The sequence below is a fragment of the Manis pentadactyla genome, chromosome 4 (assembly GCF_030020395.1).
Source record: "Manis pentadactyla isolate mManPen7 chromosome 4, mManPen7.hap1, whole genome shotgun sequence".
Taxonomy (NCBI): domain Eukaryota; kingdom Metazoa; phylum Chordata; class Mammalia; order Pholidota; family Manidae; genus Manis; species Manis pentadactyla.
The window spans coordinates 176110658-176132884 of NC_080022.1; the positions used below are offsets into that span (position 1 = coordinate 176110658).

Below are 22227 nucleotides of genomic sequence, written 5' to 3' on the forward strand. Positions count from 1 at the left end.
CATTGCTGTTTCCAGGAACTCCTGAATTAGCTCACTAATTTCCAAGTCAGATGCCTCACTGGTGTGGTTCCAGGCCTTTTCTCTCATCCAGGCCTCCAGTTTTATCTCCCTCCTTTTTCCCTCTAAGCAGATGGCCTTCCCCCAAATTTGCTGGGAAAGGGGTAGGAGTTGCCATCTTGGCTTCCATTCCTAATCATATACATGGATCACTATTCCCACCGCTTGGCTAGAATTTCTTCTCTCTGTTCCTCTCTACTCTCCACCCACACACAGAACCTATCCAGGACCAAAGAGGCCTAATTCTAAGCCCAAAGGATCATCTATTCCCCGCCACCCTAACCCGACCCCACACTAACTCCCTCTCATCCATCAAGGAACCACTGCCCATCCAACATTAAGGCCTCAACCCCAAAGGTCTTCTCTTATCCTACAAACCTCTTCAGTTCCCCAAGCCCGGCTGCCTCAGCCCTTCTTTCATCACTCCCACCTCTGCACTCCTCTCTGACTTCATCCCTTGCTCCCAGTCTCCAGCCCACATGGCCTTCTGTCATCAGACTAGCCTTCTCTAGACACCACTCTCATCCTGTCACTCAAAAACCTGTCATGGGCTCATGTCTCATCCAATTTCCTTGGTTCTCACTGCCCAACATAACCCAGCTCCCCTCTCCATTCCACCTCATTTTTAGTTACTCTTCAACATGTTCCCAACATTCCGGTTAGGTCTGATGAGCCACCGGCTCATGTAAAAGCGACTCCTTCCCACCTCCATTCATGCAGCTCCCTATGTTAGAAATGCCTTCCCCTCTCTCTGCCTTGTCCAGTCCTAGCTTCATCCACAAAGGCACTCATGCTTGAACTAAGCCCTGGGCCTTCCTCCTAGAAGATTCCAGCCCCTCAGCTGACCTCCTACATTTATACCACACAAATAATCATAGAAAGTGAATCCTTAACCAAGAGCAGGTTGAGTTCCAGAAGTTCATCTGTAGGTCAATTGTTTGAAATTCAAAACACATTTATCCTGAAGGAAAATAAATGGGAAATAGGTTCATAGGCCCACAAAACTTAGGCAGTCCACAACATAACCTAACTCATGGTACAAATGTACCTTTCCAACTACACAGAACCACTATTCATACATAACTCAAAAGAAAAACACATCTGAGTTCAGATAATGCCAGGAACCTAGAATAAGGGTCCCTGCCCACACTCCAGAAAAAGACAATTCTAAAGACTAGGAAGCCCAAGGCCCTGGAGGTAAGCCCAGAAGCTTCTCATCCATCTGCCCCAACCAGACTTCTAAAGTTTGAACTCTCACCTTCCAATCCAGCCCATGGACATGAGTCTGCTTTAATTTATGTGTGAAACTTTCTCATTCAACAGAAACAAGACCCTGTAAAAGTAGAGGGGAATTCAATCTGCCTGTTCCCGGATACACAGGAGCCCACACAGCAGTCAGAGGACGAGATTCCTCCCGTGACTGCTCCATGCAGCAGAGGGACTCCAAGCAGTGCCATGGAGAAAGGCATCAGGGAGAGCATGGGAAAACTGTGATGCATCCAGAGAACAGAGCAGGGTTTCTCTTTAGCATATACAGGAACTTGGTAGCCACTCCCTGGTGGGGATTAGGTTCTAAGGTCAGGGCGAAAAGCTGCCTGTGGCCACAATTATCCCTGGGATAATCTCTTGAGTCGCCTACAAAGTACTGTATACCTGTATCAGGCAACCTTAGTCATCATTTTGTGTCTTCAAGTCTGAGAAACTTCAAGGCCGACTAAAGGAGATGGAACTAAAGAAAAGACTGAACACGTGGGCTGGCCATTCACACCACTCTGCCCACAGTCCCCAAAGCGGACAGGAGACTCTCAGGGGCTCCTGCTTTGCTTGCCTGCAGCGCCTTCTCTAGCTTGGATATTTTAATATTAAGCTTCTGTGAGTTTAATACACATTAATAAATGTGTTTGTTGCCAGAATTAAGGTGGAAAGTGGTTACTTTTCTGAACTGAGCTGAGAATTGGATGGGCCCCATGATGCACAGAAAAACCTGGTTAAGAACTCCAACTGCCATTAAACAGACCGAGCTTCAGATGCCAGTTCCACTGCTTACCAGTGTGTGACCCTCGAGGAGTTACTGCAAAAAAGCCTCTTTTCTCTCATAAATAAGAAGATAACGGTGTCTGCCTCATAGGGGCTTCTGGGAAAATTAAGAAGTAACATTTAGCGTATGTCAACTGTTATTATCAGTATCTGCAGTAGGTGTGAGCACATCTCTTTTATCCATGCTGACCTGTCTGGAATTGACCCCATCAGCCATGTTATCAAGGATCAAACAGACAGCTTGTCTCCAGCCTTCTCTAATCACCTGAAATAGATCATCCTGACTGTCTGACTTCAGATTCAGGCAGCTGTGACCATTAAGAATGACAAACACAGGGGCCAAGTAGAAATATGTAAAGGTCCACACATTGTGAAACAAAATGAAGCAGAACTTGGGATGATGTGCATACAAAAAACACAACTAGGCAAAAAGAACTTACAATCAACAGGATCCTAAAAGACTACAGAGACCATGTATTAACTACAGAGACCTGTGAGTTATCTTTGCCTTTAGTGGGAAACTGGCTAATGAGGGCAGTGGGTGAGATTTGTAGTTTCACCAACCTCTTTTTTTCCGTCCCTCCCCCATGTTGGCCACGTGTTTTGCAAGATTCTAACAACATTTAACAGTAATTACTATTTTTCCATTTCAATGCTGATCTAAATTTTAGCCAAAAATCCACATTTACAAAGGGTTCATAATAATATTATGAAATCAAATTGCTGCCACAGGTGTGACGCTGATAAGCATAGCTAAGTAAGCAAGAGATTATCAGTTGCTTAATTTGGATAGTCAATGACGCTCACATTCAAGGTCAACTTCATTCTAAAGGTGAAGAGGATATTCAGTAAGGGGAGTGAGATCTGATACCAGCTCTACTAACAATGTAGAGTTAGACCATTCCTGTCTCAGAAATTCCTTTTATGTCATCCACAGCCAATCAGAAATTGGAATCAGCATGAAACCATAAAGACTTGCAATTCCAAACAAAGGCAAGGAAAGTTGATGGTCTGGGCAGCTTTCGTGCCTTACCTTGAGCAAATGTATAGTTTCTATTAAGTCCTTTGAAATGCCAAAAACGGCCCCCTGGACCCATGGGTTCCTCTGCAGATGCCAGATTGGAACGACTAGCCTAGGTGAGCAACACCCAGAAGACTGCATGGGGACAAATGACCAGCCAGATCTAATCACCTTCTTATTCCTAGTTCTCAAAGGCAGATGCATTTTGGGTTTGAGCAGAAGGCAGGTGTACCAGAAAATTCTAGGAAAGGTCTTCACACAGATGACCCAGCCACCCCTCCCCATCTCAGGGCTTATCATAATTAAGAGTGGGGTGGGGGAAGGGAAGACATATAATTTGAAAAAGTTCCCCAGTAATCACAGTCTATGTATGTGTACACACACGCCCCAATACTTACCATGGAATTGTGACTCACTGGTATAAATCAACCTGGATATCAGGGTATTTCACTTACTTAAATATACACACCCACACACAGAAAAAAGGTGATGGAATCACCAGCAACTCAGAAATACAATCCCAGCTACCTAGAATAAGTAGGTAGCTAATTAATCCAGTCTACATCTGCATTAGATGGCACCACCCGAGAGGCAGTTGTTTTTAAGAGGCGAATGCTCTGTACCTCCGTGAAAAAAAAAACAGTCCTAGTGCCATCAAGGTTAATCAATCAACTCCTTCAGCTATTTTAAATGGAAAAATCATAGGTGGGCTGCTGCTCCATGGGTACAGGACACAACTGGACTAAGTTCTGCTCCTGACCTTTGATACACTTGTCTACACTGTTTGCCCACTGACTTGTGGCCTCACCTCCTGGGACAGGTCCCAGCCACCATCCCTGAAGTCAGACCTCGAGGGCGGTCTCCAGCCGAGGCCTCCACAGCTGCCCATTCCTGAGGGTCTGTTTCATGGCTGTCTCAAGGCCCAAAGCAGGAGGCCAGAAGGCAGAAATGAAAGGCAAGGATAATCAAAAAGAAACCTGGGTGCACAAAGTAACAGGAGAAAAGCTGTTTCTCTGCAGATCAGGGAAAATAAGCACAAGTAGCATTTCATAATCAGAAATCCGAGTAGAGGGCATGGAACCAAACGTCTAATCTAATTCTGGAGGCACTATAATCCTTATGGCTGTACTGGGGCTCCAGCTGACGTTTCAAAGAAACAAATGCTGTTAAGTTGTGATCTTGATGTTTTTCTCTTCACAGGTCCAATAACTGCCTAACAGCAGTGACCTACCCTTTCCAGATGGTTAGTGCTGAGTGTGGTGGTGGGTTTTTTTCTTCCAGCTCCTGTCAGTCCTCAGAGAGCACTCTGCCAAAGCAAAACACCAAAACAGGAGCTGAACTTTCTGGCCATCCACATGCAATTAGGATCCATTAAATCCCACTCAGATAACTTACTACCCAAGAGTGTGTTGCCAGATACAGCAGAGGCTAACAGGAAAAAGCTCCAGTTCAGGGACAGCCTCGCTGGGTCTGCATTTTCTGATCTGTCAAATAAGGATCAGGATGGTGAAACCTCACCCTTGAGATTATTGGCAGAAAGAATGAATGGGACAGCACTTCATAAACTGTAAAGTTTGGGCACAGACAGCATAGAAATGTTGTTAGAATTAATTACACTGCTCTTTCCCCATGAATATGATAGGCTGAAATGTATCAGGGAATATTATTACCTGTTCTCAAAGACCCTATCTGTTGGGCAGTTTTTCTATTTCAGTAAAGATGTATCATGGCTATTCTTTTCTTGAAAAAATACAGGGTTTTTTCACTCCAAAACTGACAGGCATTTATATTTGTGTGGTAAAGAACACCCTTTATGCACTTGAGTAGTACATGCCCTGGTCAGCTGGGATTATTTGTAGGAGGAAAGGGAGGCCATGGGCCACCGAGATCCAAGCAGACACAGTCCTGATTTGTGAGGATGTATCAGAAGGATTCTGAATCACTAACAACAATTAACAATTAATTTTACATGGACCAGGCCTCTAAGTGCTTCACAAACAATATCTCATTTAAGACTAACAACTCTGAGAGGTAGGTACTATTATTATTTCCACATTTTTATAGATAAGGAAAAGACTAAATGTGGTTTAGGCAACTTACCAAGGTAACAAAACTACTGCCTCATTCAGATATTTTCGTGGACATTATCAACCCAGAGTCAACAGAAACTTTCTACAGGTGCTTTGTGCTTCAAGAAAGAGTTACATCCATTCAGCATTTACTGAGGGTTGGCTATGTGCCAACCGCATCTCTGGAACACAAAAACCTTCACCCTATCTGTCCAGGAGGAGCATCAATTCCAGGGTGGACCCTGAGTCTAAAGACAACTCAGGAAAGCTTTGAAAAGTGTCTTTAAAAAAAAAGTTGCAGTAATGGGGTTTGGGGGGGGACTTGGTGAAGGGGGGACCCTAGTTAACATAATGTTCTTCATGTAATTGTAGATTAATGACAACAAAATTAAAAAAAAAAAGTTGCAGTAATTCACAGACCAGGCTCTAAAATACTTAATTCTTTCTGTTGTTATAGGCCCCTGAAAGCCTGCTTGGGATAACAATCAACCTATTAAGGAAATAGGTTCCATATTGGGAAGACTTTTTATAGTAAACGACAGTGTACAGCAAAAAGAAACCCAGCAGGCCTCCGTCAGCCCTCAGCTCTGCCTATCCTATCCCACCCCTCTAATCCATTGCTCTATTTGAGTTAATGTTCTATTGCATGTAAGAAAATCATAAAAACTCCTGAAGTACTGCACATCCCTTTTTGTGTGCTGTGGGAATCTATTTCCATCTTTTGGGGAAGCTGGTTACAATTAACTGGGACTTCACAGAGACACTAAGAGAGGCTCCATCAGATGAGGCTCCATCTGTAGCTAATGTCCACACCATTGATTAACTGGTGATGTACTGATGTCTCTATCTTCCCTTCTACTGGCTGTCTCATGCAGTGGCTACCACAGATTTTCCCTATGTAAACCTCTCCACAAAATGTTCATCTAAATGTCTCAAGGTACCACTGTACAGAAATTAACTTAAAAAATAACACCTAAAGACAAATTCTTATTTTCCTCTCATTTTATTAATGCACATAAAACAAGCATTTGGAGTTGACTGTAGATCTAATAAGGCTCTCTTGGTTTCACAATTTATGCCCTGTTCCAGGTCTGTTTGCACAAACATCTTAATTTAAGCCAAACCTTTTAAATCAGACATATGGAATTGAAGCTCTGAGAGTGGGGCCATGGTTTAGCATTCAGAACTTGTCATTTGTATCCTGCCTTACAATTCACAAAGCAGCACAGTCCTCAAGCGGCCCTCTGGAAGCTTAGATGGGGGTGGTGGGAAAGCAGTCAAATAACCAAGGCAAGAGCTATGAAGGAACTTGAAGGGTGCCAAGAGATCCCAGCCAGTAGAGAGACCTGATCAGTTTGAGCACCTGTCGTGGAAGGGTCCCTGGAACAAGTAGGGAATTAGGCTGACATCTCGATGATGAATCAGCGATGGCTAAGGGATGGGAGCAGCCATAGTCTAGAAGAGAGAATGGTGTGAGCAAGGGACCTGAGGCAGGAGCACAGCCTAATGGAGGAATTTAAATCCAGTTGGATGCAGGTACAGTGTATGCAGCATGAGACTGGAGATGTGGGCAGGGACCAGGTCATGCAGGGCCTTGAAGGCCACATTGAGGAATTGGTCTTTATCCCATGAGCAATTAGGAAGACCTGAAGGGCTATTGTGTGTGGTCTGGGGTCTGGAGGCAGGTATGGAGGCTATCAGACATACATGTGGAAAAGCTCACCAGCTGTAGTGTGAAAGCAGACTGAAAAGGGGCTCGGGAAGGTCAGGTAGATTCTTACAACGCTTTAGGTGAGAGATGGAGGTGCCTATGGAAATAAACGGAGGGACTCAAGAGACTTAGAGATGAAATGATTGGGACTTGGTGGCAGGCTGTGGAGAGCCAGAAGGTGCTCTTACAGACAAGCCTAGTCTTTGGGCTCAGTAAGACTTGGGGCTTACAAGGACAGTGGCCGGTGCTCTGATTTACCACATCTGGGAGGAGGAGGAGGAGGAGGTTTAAGGGGAATGCAGTGGACGCAGTTTGGGACATCTCAGTCTGACACTTGGCGGATGTCACAAGGGTGGTGAAAGTTCTGGTTCAGTAACTGATACTATTGCATGTCCACCCAGAGAGGAGACTCATGATTTCTTACAAATAATCTAAAACCAATAGAAAGAGAATTTGCTGGATGATGAAGTATTTTCTTGAACTGGCAATGAACTTCTAACAATACTATACCATAACATATATAATAAACCATTTCAGAAATGTCTGCATAGGTTCCACTTTTTGGAATTTATCTTCCAAGAGAAATGCTACACAAAGAATTCTTCAACTTTTGCCACCCTAATTTAAATTAGGCAGCAAACAAAAAAACTTCAAAATGGAGAAAGATAACTTTCCCTTGAAATGAGCAGCGAGAGGTCTCTTCATCACCCAAACAACTCCCTTAGCCTGTACGAACTCACAGTTCTGAGTTCAGAATGAGAAAAGAGAATTAGCTTTTATTGAAGACTATGTCCTAGACATATCAAGACACTCTGCATGTAATCTTCATGGCCCTATGAAGCAGGAATTGTGTTTACCTTTCCCAAATGAGGAAACTGAGACAGAGAAGTGGAGAAACTTGCCTAAGGCATCATTACTAGTAAGGGCAGAAGTGAAAATCAAACAGGTTTCAGCAACGAAAGCCCTTTTACCAGTGCACAGACTGGGCAAGGGAAGCAGCGACTACCGCCCCGGGGCCAGCTCTCTGCTGTGCAGGTCCAGTGCTGGGATGTTTATTTCAGGAAGTCTTTTCGACTATTACCTACAACTCAGCAATTACATTCTTGGTCTCAAGACAACCTTAATTTTTAAGGAGTTGCCTCTGTCAATTCAATCCTCTCTGCTTCAGCTTCTTAAAGAGTTTTGCCATGTCAGACATGTAAATCACACCCAAAAGAACTAAGTCTTAGCTCTTTTTACTGCATTAAAATGTAAACTCAAATCTGGGAAAAACAAATGTTTGTTCTCCATCAGATGCCTACCACATGTTTCCAGCCAAAATCCATTGAAACTACGGTGAATGAGCTACCCTTAACTTACAAAACATTTTTTCAAAAACCACTTATTCTTAAGCCAAATTCAGAACTTTTTTTCCTGAAAAAAAAAATGTTATCAGGTAAATTCCTTACCAGCCCACCAAAGCTTAACAGCTCAAATGGTCAACCAAGGAGTCTATGCTAACAGGAAATACTACATAGTCTTTATCAATGGCAAATGTGTGCACTATACAGAAATGAGGAAATATACAAATGAAAACATAATAAATGAGGAAGAAAAAACACAAGTGGTAAGCACACTGGTTACCCAATGTTTAAAAATGTAAACAATTGTCTGATATGCTAGTAATAACAGAGTTTAACTTTCCTCTATAGAGATATCTATTTACCCCACATACACTCATGTGTATGTAAGTATAGTTATGTACATATATGTGTATGTGTACAAAGCTCTTTGTCAACAAATGTTCTGAAGTCTCTTAACTCTCTAAGTACCTGAGATAAACGCAGTTCTCAATGTGGCACTGCCCACCACGGTCCAGCCCATACCATGCTGCTCTGGCACCGACTCAGGCAGGCCGCTGGCTCCCATACACGGCAAAGCGGCTGAGGTGACACTGAAGAGGAGGAGGGCAGAGCTGGAGTTACAAAAGGAAAAAGGGAGCAAGGGGCAGGTGGCCCCAGGCAGGTGAGGTAGGCACCTGGTAGGGCGGAAAGAGCATACGTTTGCAATTCACGCAGACCTGGGGCAAACCCCAGCTCAGGCCCCCACCCCACCCCAGCTGAGGCATAAGGCAAGTTACACAATCTTTCTTGAGCTTCAGTTTTTCATCTCCAAAATGGGAAAATAAACTCTACCTCACAGTCACTGTGTGGAGATGAAAGCAGTTCTATCCAAGCCCCCATATAGGTTTCTCCCAGTTTGGCTACTCCCCCACTTCCTTCCTTGACTGGTTTTGACTCAGTTTCCTGGTCTGCAAAGGGGCAGCAATAACATTAGGATGTCATGAAATATAAAGGAAGATGTATGGCAATGTGTCTGTCAACTGGAGCCATACACAAATACTGGTCATTAACATACCCGGGGGCTGTGGGTAAGGGGGATAATGCCAGGTTAACAGATCATAGGTGTGAAGAAGGGTTTGAACAGTGGCAGCATCACTGGCAGAAGTATACTGCTTCCTAAAAGACTGTTTTATAATTTGCGATTCAATGCTTAAAAATGACATTCAGGAAAAAAACAGCCTTAGGCCAACAGCTGCCATCCTTCACCCTATACCCAGGCCCCTCTGTCTGGGACTTGGGGCACGCTTGGGTCAGCTGGTCTCGGGATGTGGTGACCACTCCGGAATGCCGCCCGGAGTGACTGGTGAAGAGTTGGTTCATGCATTTTAAAGACTGCCGGGCATGCACATCAGGAAGCTAGGTTAAGTGGCCAAGTTCCAAGCCAACTGGGGGGCAGGGAGATGCTCGGCCTGCTTTGAACTGTGGCCATGAGGCCAGCAGCAGCTTCATCCCGCCTGCTGTTTGCTGCAGGAAACCTGACAGTAAGGAAAAGAGGGCACCAAACCAGGTAAGGTTGGATCACTCTCTGAAAAGGTCTCTGACACCAAAGTCCCAACTCCTCAAAAGCTCCTTCCAATTCATCAGTCTAAATCTCTGCAAGGAAGCCTCCCAGAATTCCACGGCCACCAAGATGACTGTTACTCTCCAAAATTTGTTGTAGTAAAAATAATGGAAGAACCAGCTCAAATGTCTCCTCTGTCAGAAAGACCTTGAACACCTTATCCTAAAAAAAAAGGCCTCCCCATACCCTCAGTCTCTTTATTTTTCAGAACAATATTATTACCTGACATTGCGTTATATGGCTACTTAACTTGTTACCTGTTGCCCCACAGAACATATGCTATATGGGCAAAAATGTATTCAATGCTATGTCCCCATTGCTGTACAGACAGGCACTTAAATATTTATTGGCTGAATGAATGAGTGACTAAACCCTGCACTTAATACCTAAGTAACCTGTTTATGCCTTTTTTAGAAAATTCCCTATAGTACAGAAGATAAATATATCATTTACAGTTGAGTGTATTTTTAGAAATTGGCTGTAAAGTTTTAGCTCCAGAATGTAACATATTATGACACTGTGGCTACGAGAGAGATCTACCTTAGAACCCCAGTCATATCTACTCAACAGTATCCTTCCCAGAAATGCTAGCTTTCCTGAGGACTAGGGGCATGGTACCTCTCCTTTCCACAGAACCACTTTGTATAATATTCTGCTGAGAAAATGCATTTCTTTTAGGAAACTGAAATTCCAACCCAGCTGTGTAGCAAAGAAAGGATCCTTCAGGAAAAGGAGGTATTACTCCTGGATGATGGTGAAGTCCAGATCTTGATGGCATAAATAAAGCTCCTCTGCAGTCACCATCTACCAGCGGTCAGAGGCGGAAATCAAAGAGCTGTTGCCAGCAGCCAGACTCCAGGTTCTAGGCCTGTGGCTCTGGGGCCTGCCTTTGTGTCAGAATCACCCCACTCCCAGATTGTCCGGCACTCAAGGCCTATTGGGAAGTACAGCAGAGGATCTGAAAGCAGGACACAAATCCAAGATAGGCAGTTTTCATAAGGTACTTTCTTAAGAACACACATTCTCAAATGGGAGAATTCTGATGTCAATTTACATACAATAAAGCATGCAATGCCGCCTTTGTAACTAATATAAGAAGCAATTTACCTAACAAATTAATTTCAGGCTCTAAAAACCCACTAGGTTGAAGGCTACATCATTCTTGTTACCCTAAGGGAAAAGCATATAAATAACCAGGGAAATAAATGCAGAGTTGGTATTGCTTCTTCAAATATGCATAAAAAAACTGTCTTCAGACAAAAAGACTTTCTCTAAAAAGCCCCTGACGGAAATACTGGTCCTCAGCCCTGAGCGGGTGGGGAGTTGTACCTTCCTGAAGCACACTCTCAGGTTGCATAACTCTCCCCCAATGAGGCCAGGCTGCATGTTCCAGCCCTGCTAAGTCTTACTGTCCCACAATCCCGAAGTACATTCCCAAGTGAGCACCCCAGCCCTCTCATGAGAAATAGTATCTAACAGTAGCAAACTCCTAACCATCCCTTCAAAACCTTGCATTTTATTAATTTTAAATTAAGGGTTCTAACATTTTCATGCAAAATTTGGTACATGTGGTTTTCTGGGGAGAGAGTTCATAGAGGCTCATAGAGGCCCAAAGGGGCATATGTCCCAGAGGAAGTTAAAACACCACTCTTTATCCTGTGGGTTATTTTGGGAAACCAAGTTTCTCAGAGCTGCCTCTGGTGAGAGGCTTCTATCAAGCTGGTAAAACTTTGGGATCGAACACTTTTCCCAGGAAAAATCCTAGGAAGCCAGAGTACTAGAGGCCACCCTCCTTTTGTGGGTGCAGCTCCCTCACATCGCTGGGGTGCCCCAAGACAACCTGCTGGGCCTCATGGCTTGCGCAGCCCCGAAACCAGGATGCTAAGGTCTGCATGAGGGTATGGATTCTTGAATCTGCTTTGGACTCTTGGATGCTGGCATTTTCCACTGCAAGGCTTTGACATTTCATAATAACTTATTTTTTTTTTTCAGAATCACAATATTTTATACAGCTTCCTAAGAAAGATCAAAATTAATCTTGAGTCTTTGATGCTTCAGTACATCACTCAAAATGCAGGGCACATCTCCACAGAAACTTTCCTCCCAGGCAAGTTTTTTCCTTGGCTGAGCATTTTTACATTAAAATGTAACCCTTAAGTCACCATTCCCACTGTTCTCTGGCTCCCTCAACAAACCATGTCCTAGATAATTAAAATGCTTTCAATATCCATAAGAATTAATACACATACATCCCCTTCCCTTTTTAAAAAATTTACTTTTTTGTTTTAACAAACTGTTGCTCTGATTTTTTTCTAACATGGAAATTTAAATATTCTACAAATTTAAACATGCTACAGATTCCTGGAACTCACCACTTCCACCAACCCCAGCTGCTAGACCTGCTGTGATCACACATCCTTTGTTTCTAAAAGCCACAGAAGAAAGTAGTCTTGCTACTTTGAAAATCTAACTTTTGTTCTAAGTCTACCCAGTTACCAATACTCTTTCATGCTTATGGCAATTTTTGTCTTTCTTCAAAAATTAGGCCAAAGGTACAATAACAGAGAGGGCTGAAAATGACTGTTTTCTGCTTGCTCTCCTAGACTCCTACCTTCTTCTACCATTCCTTCTAACCCAAAAGGTACCATTGTATTTGGAAAATAACAAGTTTTACAAAAAAGGTACCTTTACACTGCTATTTCCAGAATGACTAGATGTACTGAGGGAGAAATTACAATCTGCTGAGAAAATTGCAGAATAATTTCTAACTCTATTTGCTATAATTTGACAATTCTTTCTATCTTAAGAATCTAGAAAATGTACCATTGCGAGATGTCTCAAAACTGTTATCCTAACTGAAATCTATTTGAATGGAATAGTTAGTCCTTTTCAGGTCACATAAAAGAATATACAGACCAGAGATCCTTCCTATTAAATCAGGGGATAGTATGCCGATAAAGTACATGTCACCAAAGCAGGAAAGATTTCAGGCTCAAATACCTTAACCATTTATCATGGTGTACATAAGCACTAATCTAGAGACCTTCTGATGCTGACATACACACAAAATGAAGTATTGAACAATGCTCCTTTAAAAAAAAATCAGTCAGGAAAAGCAGACATGTTTTTTCTTCTAGCTGGTTTTCACTCCCAAGTTTTTGTTCTTCAATACGTTTTACTGTTTTCTTTTAAATACACTGGACCTTTCACTTCTGTGTCCACAGAAGAGAAAACTAGAATGGACAATCCCAAACAACTGACTTGGGAATGCACTGCACTTTTTGGTAGTTCCCCACTATGATGGGTCTGTGTGGGGGGAATGTCACCAGATGGGCAGGCACACTGGGGGGCAAAGGCAGGCCAGCTGAAGGCTAAAAGCTGGCAAGAAACAACCCACCCTCAGGTAACTGAGAGTCGGAGCCATAACTCCCTCTGTATTTAAAACCCACACAGCTGACTCTTCATTAATTTTAGATGAATTTCACGGTAGGTTTTCTGTAATTACCAACAAGCTTGCATTACTAGCTCACGGGATAGCTCTGCCAATGAAGAGCTCTGGTTTCCTAAGCAGTCTCCTGGATCACACGGCCACCTTCACATGAAGGTGTGCGCTGCCACAGGGCTAATGGAACTTCAGAAGTAGCAAGGGGAGACCTTCCTCCAAGACCCTTTCAGGGCCAGATCCCGGACTCCCCACAGAGCACTGACGGAGAAATTCAGAGGGGAAGAAGCTTAAACTACCAAAGGTAGAAGATGATCATCTGACTGCAATCTGAATTTCTGCTACCAGGATTCTATTGAACTCATGCCCATCTGCCACCAGTGTTGTCTTATAAATGGGCCTGCCTCTGGAAGAACGGTCTTTCTGAAAGCAATAACTTCTGTCTTTTCTACGTCTGGCAAAATAGGAATAAGCAATATAGAACAGAATCATACTTTTATGACCAGAGCTCACCATCACAGGACACACATGAGGTCCAGGAAGAAAGGAGAGAGCCAGGGACAGCAAAGGCAGATGTGTGTTCCTAACCAGCCAGAGGCTGCAGGAGCAGATCACTGGACTTCTGGGCTAGAAGGGGTGAGCTGAGACTCCAAGACATTCCAGGGAGGGGCAGGATCCACCTGTCCAGAGTCACAGCTGGGAGGACAAGCCTCCCCGTCCTCTGGCTACCGCAGGGCCCCCTTTCTGGCCACAGACAATTACCAGACCTAACAGAAAAGCCAATGACAGGGAACAACAGTAAGAAAAAAAAAAAGGAAGAGAAGGTAGTATTAAAGGAAATAAACCCAAGAAAAAATGGTAAGAAGCCATGAGAACTTAGAGGGGCAATTAGAGCATTGGTCAAAGAAACTAAGGAAACAGAGAAAGTATCCTGGCTCAGGATGCCTGGCTTAGAGGACAAGTTTATGCAATGCTCTCCCCAAGAGGTTACCTTATGGATTTAGGAGAGACGAGAGGCCAGCGGTGAGGAAGAGGACTTCAGGGACCCAGGGATAACCTGGTGTGACTAGTGAGGAGCAGCCAGGCTTGCATGCGTAGACAAACCCGTAGTCTGTGCTCTTCATTATCCCCTACTGTTAATCGGTCCTTCCATTCTAAAAAGCTGGCTTTAGAGCATTTTAGACAAGAAGTACAGAGACTTTAGTGCTGGAGTTCTTCCTTAACCTTTCTCCTTCAAGGGCTTTTTGAAAGCCTGATAAACATCACAGATCCTCTCTCCCCTCCATCAAATACACATACACAAGTACCCACACGGTTCCACATTCAGCTTGTGTGAAGACACAGACTTCCTCCCCTTCCCCAGGGTTAAAAACCCTGATACAAAGAACTTATTACATGGAGTAAGAGGTGTAGAGTTTTGATCTACACCCATTTGGATGGTGGATGCACAGTCTTCTGGGAGTCTGGGCAGGACAGAGAGAGAAGGTAGGGTGAAGTCCTGCTCCAGGAAGTAACAGTCTTATAATGCCACCCAAAACTGCCGTTATTTTTACTCCTGGAACCAAGATCTTGATGGGAAAACTGGTTACTTTCTAGACATTCCACAAATAACTGAAAAAGAAAAAAGAAAAACAAAATAAAATTCCAAAACATACCTAAGTTAAACAAGAAAGAGAAAGAAAAACTGGCACACTGACTGCTCCAGGAAGTAACAGTCTTACAATGCCACCCAAAACTGCCGTTATTTTTACTCCTAGAACCAAGATCTTAATGGGAAAACTGGTTACTTTCTGGCCATCCCACAAATAACTGAAAAAGAAAAAAGAAAAACAAAATAAAATTCCAAAACACACCTAAGTTAAAAAAGAAAGAGAAAGAAAAACTGGCATACTGACTTACCTGGGAGAAAAGAATCTAATGAACCACTTTATAATTAAGAATGTGTCATGTTTAATACTATTCAAATACTTGCTTTAAGATTCTTCAAAGACCTTCCTTAAAAGGAATAGCAAAGTGAGTAAAGACTTTAAAGATAATCTCATTTAAGAGATTCACAGGAGACTGAGTTTCCCTGCAAGAGTCTGGACCTGCCCAGTGACAGTCCCTAAGTACAGCCATTGTCTTCTGAGCAGCAGCATCTGTTGAATGCTCAAGGGACCGCTGGATAACCAGCCAGTCTTAACTCAGTGTGGGGACAACCTATTTGATAAGCCCTTTCTCAAGCCTCAAAGAACTTGGCTTGAAATCATCACAGTGGTTAGAGGAGGGTTCTGAAGCCAGTTTCTGGGCTTCTTGCTTGTCTGGCAGGGCCACTCCCTCCCTCAGCAACAGCATCACACCGTGGCTCAGAGAAACTGATGCACACCTGACAGTGACAGGCAGGCCCAGGACCTGCAGGGCCGACCCAGGGACCTGCCCCTGCTTTACCACTGCAGAAATGCAGGACAATGTTTCCATGCGGGGAAACTGTCATTAAATGGTCAACCCTAACAAATAACACAAAATGGCTAATATTTGTATTGGCCATGGTAGAGTTAGGTTTTAGAAAGAGTTAAACCTCTGCAATTTCTGGAAGACTCCCAAGCTGTAGGTCAAAAAACATACATTTTTAAACATGTTTTTAATTTTATTCTTTAAGATTAGCACTCTGAAATTATAACTTCATATAATTGGAAGGACCGCTTGACTATCCACCAGAAAATTCCAGACCCTGTACTTGCTCCATTTCCTGCAAAAATAACTATCATGTAATTCGGAAACTCAAGATGTGTTTTTCCCTTCCATGAGATTTTCACACCACAAATAAGACTCATGAATTAAAATTACCTCAGCTATTAAGCCTCTGCCAACACTCCTCAATGAGAGTCAAGCCTTAAGACAAAAGCTAGGCTGACCAAATAAGTTTGGTCTCTGGCTCAGAGCATGATCGATAGCCATTTCTGCTGGGAGTTTTAGCCTTAAAAAAAAAAATTAATGTTCCTCCTTAACTATTAACTTACCCAGTCAGGATCAAATACCAGTCGTCACATCCCCACAGACATGAGCCTACCCTGGGAAATTAAAACAGAAGCAACTCCTTTCCCATGGGTGTCCTACTACTCTGACTTATTTTCCACTTTGATCTTGCCTCTGAACTTAGCCAGGGCAAGCTGCTCACCTGCGCTGACAGCTCCCTGCAGGCTTTCCATCTCGGGCCCTGGAGTTGCTGTTCTCCACTCCACAAGGGGGTGAGGTGGATGGAAACCAAGGGGGGGGCCACATCAAATCAGCCACTGCTCTGGGCTAACATTCAAGAGGTCGCTTCTAACAAGCACCTGGATTTGAGGACACCAAGATGGCTCCTGTGCCAGCTTAGGTGAGGAGGAGTTCCATCATTCCTATCAAAGGAAACAACACTATATGCTCAGCCTGGTGAGTCTAGTGGCTAAGTGCAGACACTGTGCAGACAGCCTGCTCACCCGATCTCTGAGATTCTTTCTGGGCCGCAGTCATAGGCTCCCTTGGCCTCTGAATGGCTTACCCTGTCCACACTGTCCACCAGCTGGCTTCTCCTTCTTTGTCATCATTAGGTCCAAACAGCACCACCCCAACACACACACACTTCTACCTCTCAGAGGTAAATTATCAGTAAGTAGGACTAGAATTTACCACATGATCCACTTTTAATAAAATTCATCTGCAAACATCTGCATGGTCTACTATACCTGCCCAGGGACCTGTTTTAAAATCTGTCTACAGAATAAAATCATTGCCCCTCCTGCACAGCAGAGTCCTCTGGTGACATAACCCCCCTACCTCTCCCCCCACCCCACCCCACACACACTGGTCTTTCCATCCAAACTGAAATGTTTTCCATCAGCCTTTAGTGATCAACGTAGAGTGAATCTCCCATAGGGTTTTCTTTTGGGGACAGGTTTATCCACACTACTTTGCTCTATTCCAACCCAACCTACCACATCATATTTAAAAGAGGCATTCATTGCTTGCCCTCAGGCATGAGTCTACAGATACCTGACCCCTTCCCTCAGCAGTGTTCTCCACCAGCTTTGGTGCTAATCTCCACTTGAGAGTTCCTGGGCACCACTTGGGGGCCCACACTGCCACTAAGTCACACAGGTCTCTATGTCTGCTGTTCTGCATTTTCCTGTACACTTTTCTCTTCTGGGGTTCCCTTAATATTCAGTTTCGAGCCTTCTTAACCAGACGTGCAAGTCTCCCACAAAACATATCACCCTCTGATCTTCGTAAAATATCCTCTCTGCTTATCAGAGGCCCTGGCCTAGGGAGCCAGTCCCTCCCTAACAAAACAACCCATTACCTAGGAAACCAGCTCATGCCATCCGTATCAGTTTCCTCTTTCAGAATAGCAATCACAAAAGTTGTAGAAAATGTAACTACCATCTCGGCCTCCAGAGCTTCCATTTCCTATGTAGAACCTCTGAGTTTCCAGTAAGGGTCCAGGTGTCTCCTGGGAGTACCCCCCACATGATAGAAGGACCTGACAGCACAGGCAGGCCCCACCTCATCCAGAGGCAGCCTCAGGAAGGGAGAGACTCTCCCCATCTGCAGGGTGAGATCTAAACACAGCAGCCCCTGCCCTGCTCCACAGGGACTCTCCCAGCATCAGGAAGCCTCTTCACCTGCAGGGCGTAACCAGAATTCCCTCCCACTGTGGCCTGGAGCCCTCTGTAGGACCCACCTGGCATTATTTTTTAGCAGTACCAGGAGCTATTAAATACCTGCCAACCACATCCCATGGATGGGGTACTCTAGTTTGCTGATGGGAATGAGGAGGGTGGATGAGAGGGAAGAGAGAGATACAAACAGGAACAAGGCAGAATGGCTATCCTCTATAAAGAGAGAAAAACTACCACATTCCTGACTTGGGTGGCACATGGAAGAGTCCAACCTTGAGGTCCCAAATGGGAGCCCATGCTACCGGTGGAGTACTCAGGGAGAGAGCCGTGCTCCCTGCAGTGGGGACAGGACGCCCATCCAGACCAGAGACCCACCTTTGAAAGTGCAAATACATCTCAAATCTGGGTCACAGGCACAGAATATGCTAACCCCCCTGAACAGCTCCAAAAGTGGATCCCCACAGACTCTTTTTCCCCCCTATTCCCTTCCTGGGTGATTCTACTCTATTCAAGCCCCAAAAAAACCCCAAGTTTCCCCTTGTTTTCTACTGTGGTTGAATTCATTCATTCATCCTTCATCACCCAACAGACATCTAAGAAGCATGTACAGTGGGTCAGATACTGTGCTAGGCCCTGGGCACACAATGGTGAGCAAAATAGGCAAGGTCCCTGCCCTCCTGGAGGAAGGGGAAAAGCTGATGTCCACTAAAGAAGCCATCATAAGAAATCTTGAAAAGTGCTATGAAAGACAAAGAAAGAGGGAGGGAGATGAGGGGGCAGAGCTGTTTGCTGAAGAGGGAGCAGGTGGTTCAGTTCCTGGAAGTCCTAGGTCCCTTCCAGCTGGGAGCAGAAAGGTGCCTGGCATTTAATAAACCGGGAGGAGAGAGGCACAGCCCAGGCTGGAGCTAAGGCAGGAGGGGCTCCGTCACACAGCACTGTTCAGAACATGTTCGGAATATGGATCTCTCAGGAGCCACAAGAAACCCTCAAAGGGTTTTGAGCAAGGACGAGACATTATCATATTAGGAAATTTTAAAGTCACTCTGATTGCAGTGGGGTGAACAGACCAGAAATGAGGAGGAGGAGCTGTGGGGAGAGCAGAGAGGTGACGGCTGCCGTCTTCCAAGCAAAAGATGGTCATGCGGATGAGAGTGGTGGCAACGAAGCTGGAGAGAAAGAACCATCCAAGAAATGTTTAAAGATAAAAATCAACAGTACTTGGTAAGAACTAGACAAGGGCCAGGTCGCATTTGCTGTGAGGAGAAATGTAAATTACCTCTGGCAGGCAACACTGCCGTGCACATTCTGCAGCTCACTGGTATCACACTTCCCTTGGCACCTATTTTTCAGAATTTCTGGATAAATTTAAAGCTGTTCTCTTTATTTGTTCTTAAATCTATTCCTGAAAACTGTCATCCATTTCTGAAACATATGTATTGAGCATCGGCTGTGTGATGGGGATAAAGAAGTGACCAAGACAGCCCAGGCGCTCAGCATGTCTCCTTTGAGCCTCTAAATCCTGGCAGCAAACAACTCCCAAGGCTGGGGTCGTCCCACCTCCGGAAACCTTCCTACGGACCACTTCACAGACTCCCCTGCCTCTTCGCGCCACTCCCAGGCAGCCAGCGGCACCAGCACTTTCCTCTCGGGAGGCTCACTCCCCAGCCTGCAACCGGGGCGGGGGTGCATCATGGAGTCAAATCTTTGAACCAGGTCTCTGAACCACCAAAACTTTGCTCTCAGCTCCAACAGGCAGTTCTTCCTTCTCCATCATCAAACATCTTTTCTCTAAAATGTACTGAGTTTGGAACCACATTTGAGTCGTGCTCTTTCGTTTGTTGCCAAAATTAGTTTGTGCAGGATTCTATCCTCTCATGAAGGCTGAAGGTTTTTTATAAACCCTGGAGCTACACCATTAAACATGGCTCCAAGGGGCTACCAAAATGAAATTAATTAAAATCAAATACGATTAGAACTTCAGTTTCTCAGTTGCACTAGATGTGTTTCAAGTGTTTGATATCACCTGTGGCTAGTGGCTACCGTGCTGACAGCACAGAGAGGGCACGTGTCCAACATTTTAGGGATGTCTGTTGCACAGAGTTCCACAGGTTTACATGGTCAATCTGAATTTCCCCTTTAAAAAAATACACGAAAGTTTAACATAAACAGACTTTCAGCATATTAACTGTGTACTCTTTGATTTTAGAAGTAAATGCTGTAACTTCAACTTTGACAATATTGCTTTTTAGTCAGTTTCACAGTTTGGGCTTTGTGTAAATCTCATTATGAATGTTTTAAAATAACTGATTTCTTGCAAAGAAGAACGGAACCATGATTTTACAATAGGACCATAATTTTATAAAGTTGCTGTGGACAGAGACTGTGTACCTTTTTTGTATACACTCCACACACTGCCCAATAGTGTCAATACTTAGCAAATATATAATTAACTGGTCATCTTAAAGTACTCTATTTTTTATGGTTACTTTTCATAAGTAAGTCTATAAGGAGCTTCCAAGAAACGTTCGTTACAGTTCTGAATTTCAACTACTAAAACCAGTCCTGTAATTATGTGGCATGCAGGAATTTGTTTTCTCTAGGACCATAATCACCATGTGATTTTTTATTTTTACTGTGACCAAAAATCCACTAATAATGCTTCAAATGGGAAACCATCCTGGAACAAGATTAGCAAAATATCAGTAATTACTGAAACTGAGTGAGAGATAACAGGGTTCATTATATTATTCTTTACTTCTGTGATTTTAAAAATATTTCCAGAATAAAAGTTTTTTTTAAAGGGACTAAGGCAATCATACACCAATTTGATCACTTCTAACAAATACTCTGTATTGTAATTATAAACCTTGATTCGGCTGGGTTACCAGTGTTTCACTGAACATCCCAAGCAGGCCAAAGAACAAAAGCCAGTGACTCATTTAATGAAGCTCTCCTGGATGATGCCAAGGTGTGGCTGATTCTCCAGATGACAGCCCACACCAAATCTTGCTGGAGATGGCGTTCAGGCGGGCACTGCACAGAGAAGCCCTGAGTCGTCATGTTTGATCACCTGGTAATAAGGCCACTGGCCTCTGCCTCCTCTTCTCCAAAAAAAAAAAAAAAAAAAGGCTAAACATCTACCTTCCAAATTCAAACCCTAAAGCAGACAACTGCTGAAAGGAGCAGTGGTACGTGGTATAAGTTACTGGTCCCCTTGCTTCACGCTGAGCACTGTGCCCTCTGCAGAGGCTCCCCCAGGTACAGGTGGTAACAGTTAGTGTCCAACACCACGCTGCCTTAGAATGCCTCCAGCAGATGCATATGAGCCATCTTAGCTTTCACTTCAGCCCTGTGGTTACTTTAGACTTGGGATGATGGAAGGTGGTGACCCAGAACAGAAGCCCATCCCCTCCAGCGCAAGTTCTCCACTGTCTGAGAGTCAGCAGACCCTCACCCTCACCCCTTCCTGTAAGTGCCAGGCACTGCTCCCAGGCCTTTCCAGATATTAGCTCATTCAATCCTCACAGCCACTTGGAGGTGGGAAACTGAGGCCCCCAGAGGTTAAGAAATTCCCAAAGCCTCTCAAGCAGGGCCTGACTCCTGAGCCCCAGCTCTGCACCTCCCCACCTCTCTACCAAGCTGCTCTCCCTGCGACACGCCCTCCTGCCTGTCCCACCTTGGCTGTCTCCCCCTGCCCTCCTCCCCACGGCACTTTGTGTGTGCTGCTGTCTCTCTTGAAGTGCTCTAACATTCCCAGGTGCTGGCTCCTTCCCTTCTTTCTCAGGGCCCTGTTTTCCTTCAGAGGAAGGTGTCACACTTATCACAACTGAGTATATATGTTGCATACATCTGTTGACATGTCTATTGTCTAGACTAGATAACGTGCTACATGCTGGGACCACATCTGTTTCGCTCCGCACTGGATTTCCAATACCAAGCACAAAGGGTGGCCCAAGGAGATACTCGAATATTTGTTGAGTAACTAATAATCACTGTTAGTCCTTTCAGTGGGAAGATTTTTAATTCTTCAAGTCCCAAATGATAAGTATAACCATCTTTAGAAACTCTGCTTAAAAGACAGCACTAGATGTAAGAAAGGACTTAAAAGTGAATAAGAGAACAAGTCAGCTTATGTCAGCTTTAAGTAACAAAAGAGAAATGAAAGTCTTATAAAATGCAAAATGTGATTCTGAAAGGTTATTTGCAGTAGCAATCCAAGGGGTGGGCCTAAATCTCAAATCCTAAAAAAACTTATGACTGAAAAGTACTCCTCTAGCCCTGTGCTGTTCTCAGCTGTTAGGATAAGCTAG

General features: G+C 44.1%; 1 protein-coding gene across 7 annotated transcripts in view; it reads right to left on the reverse strand.

Annotated features, from left to right (window-relative positions):
* The window catches only part of TEX2 (testis expressed 2), a 92986-nt gene that overhangs the window by 65814 nt on the left and 4945 nt on the right, over positions 1 to 22227 (reverse strand). Inside the window, exons 2-3 of one of the 7 annotated variants that reach the window (XM_057501620.1) lie at positions 8707 to 8828; positions 4347 to 4421 (exon numbers count right to left, since the gene is read on the reverse strand). The exons of 5 other annotated variants lie outside the window; for them this stretch is intronic. The gene's annotated coding sequence lies outside the window, so the exon portion shown is untranslated. The remainder of the gene's footprint in view (positions 1 to 4346; positions 4422 to 8706; positions 8829 to 22227) is intronic. One more of the 7 variants, XM_057501621.1, reaches the window with a different exon arrangement.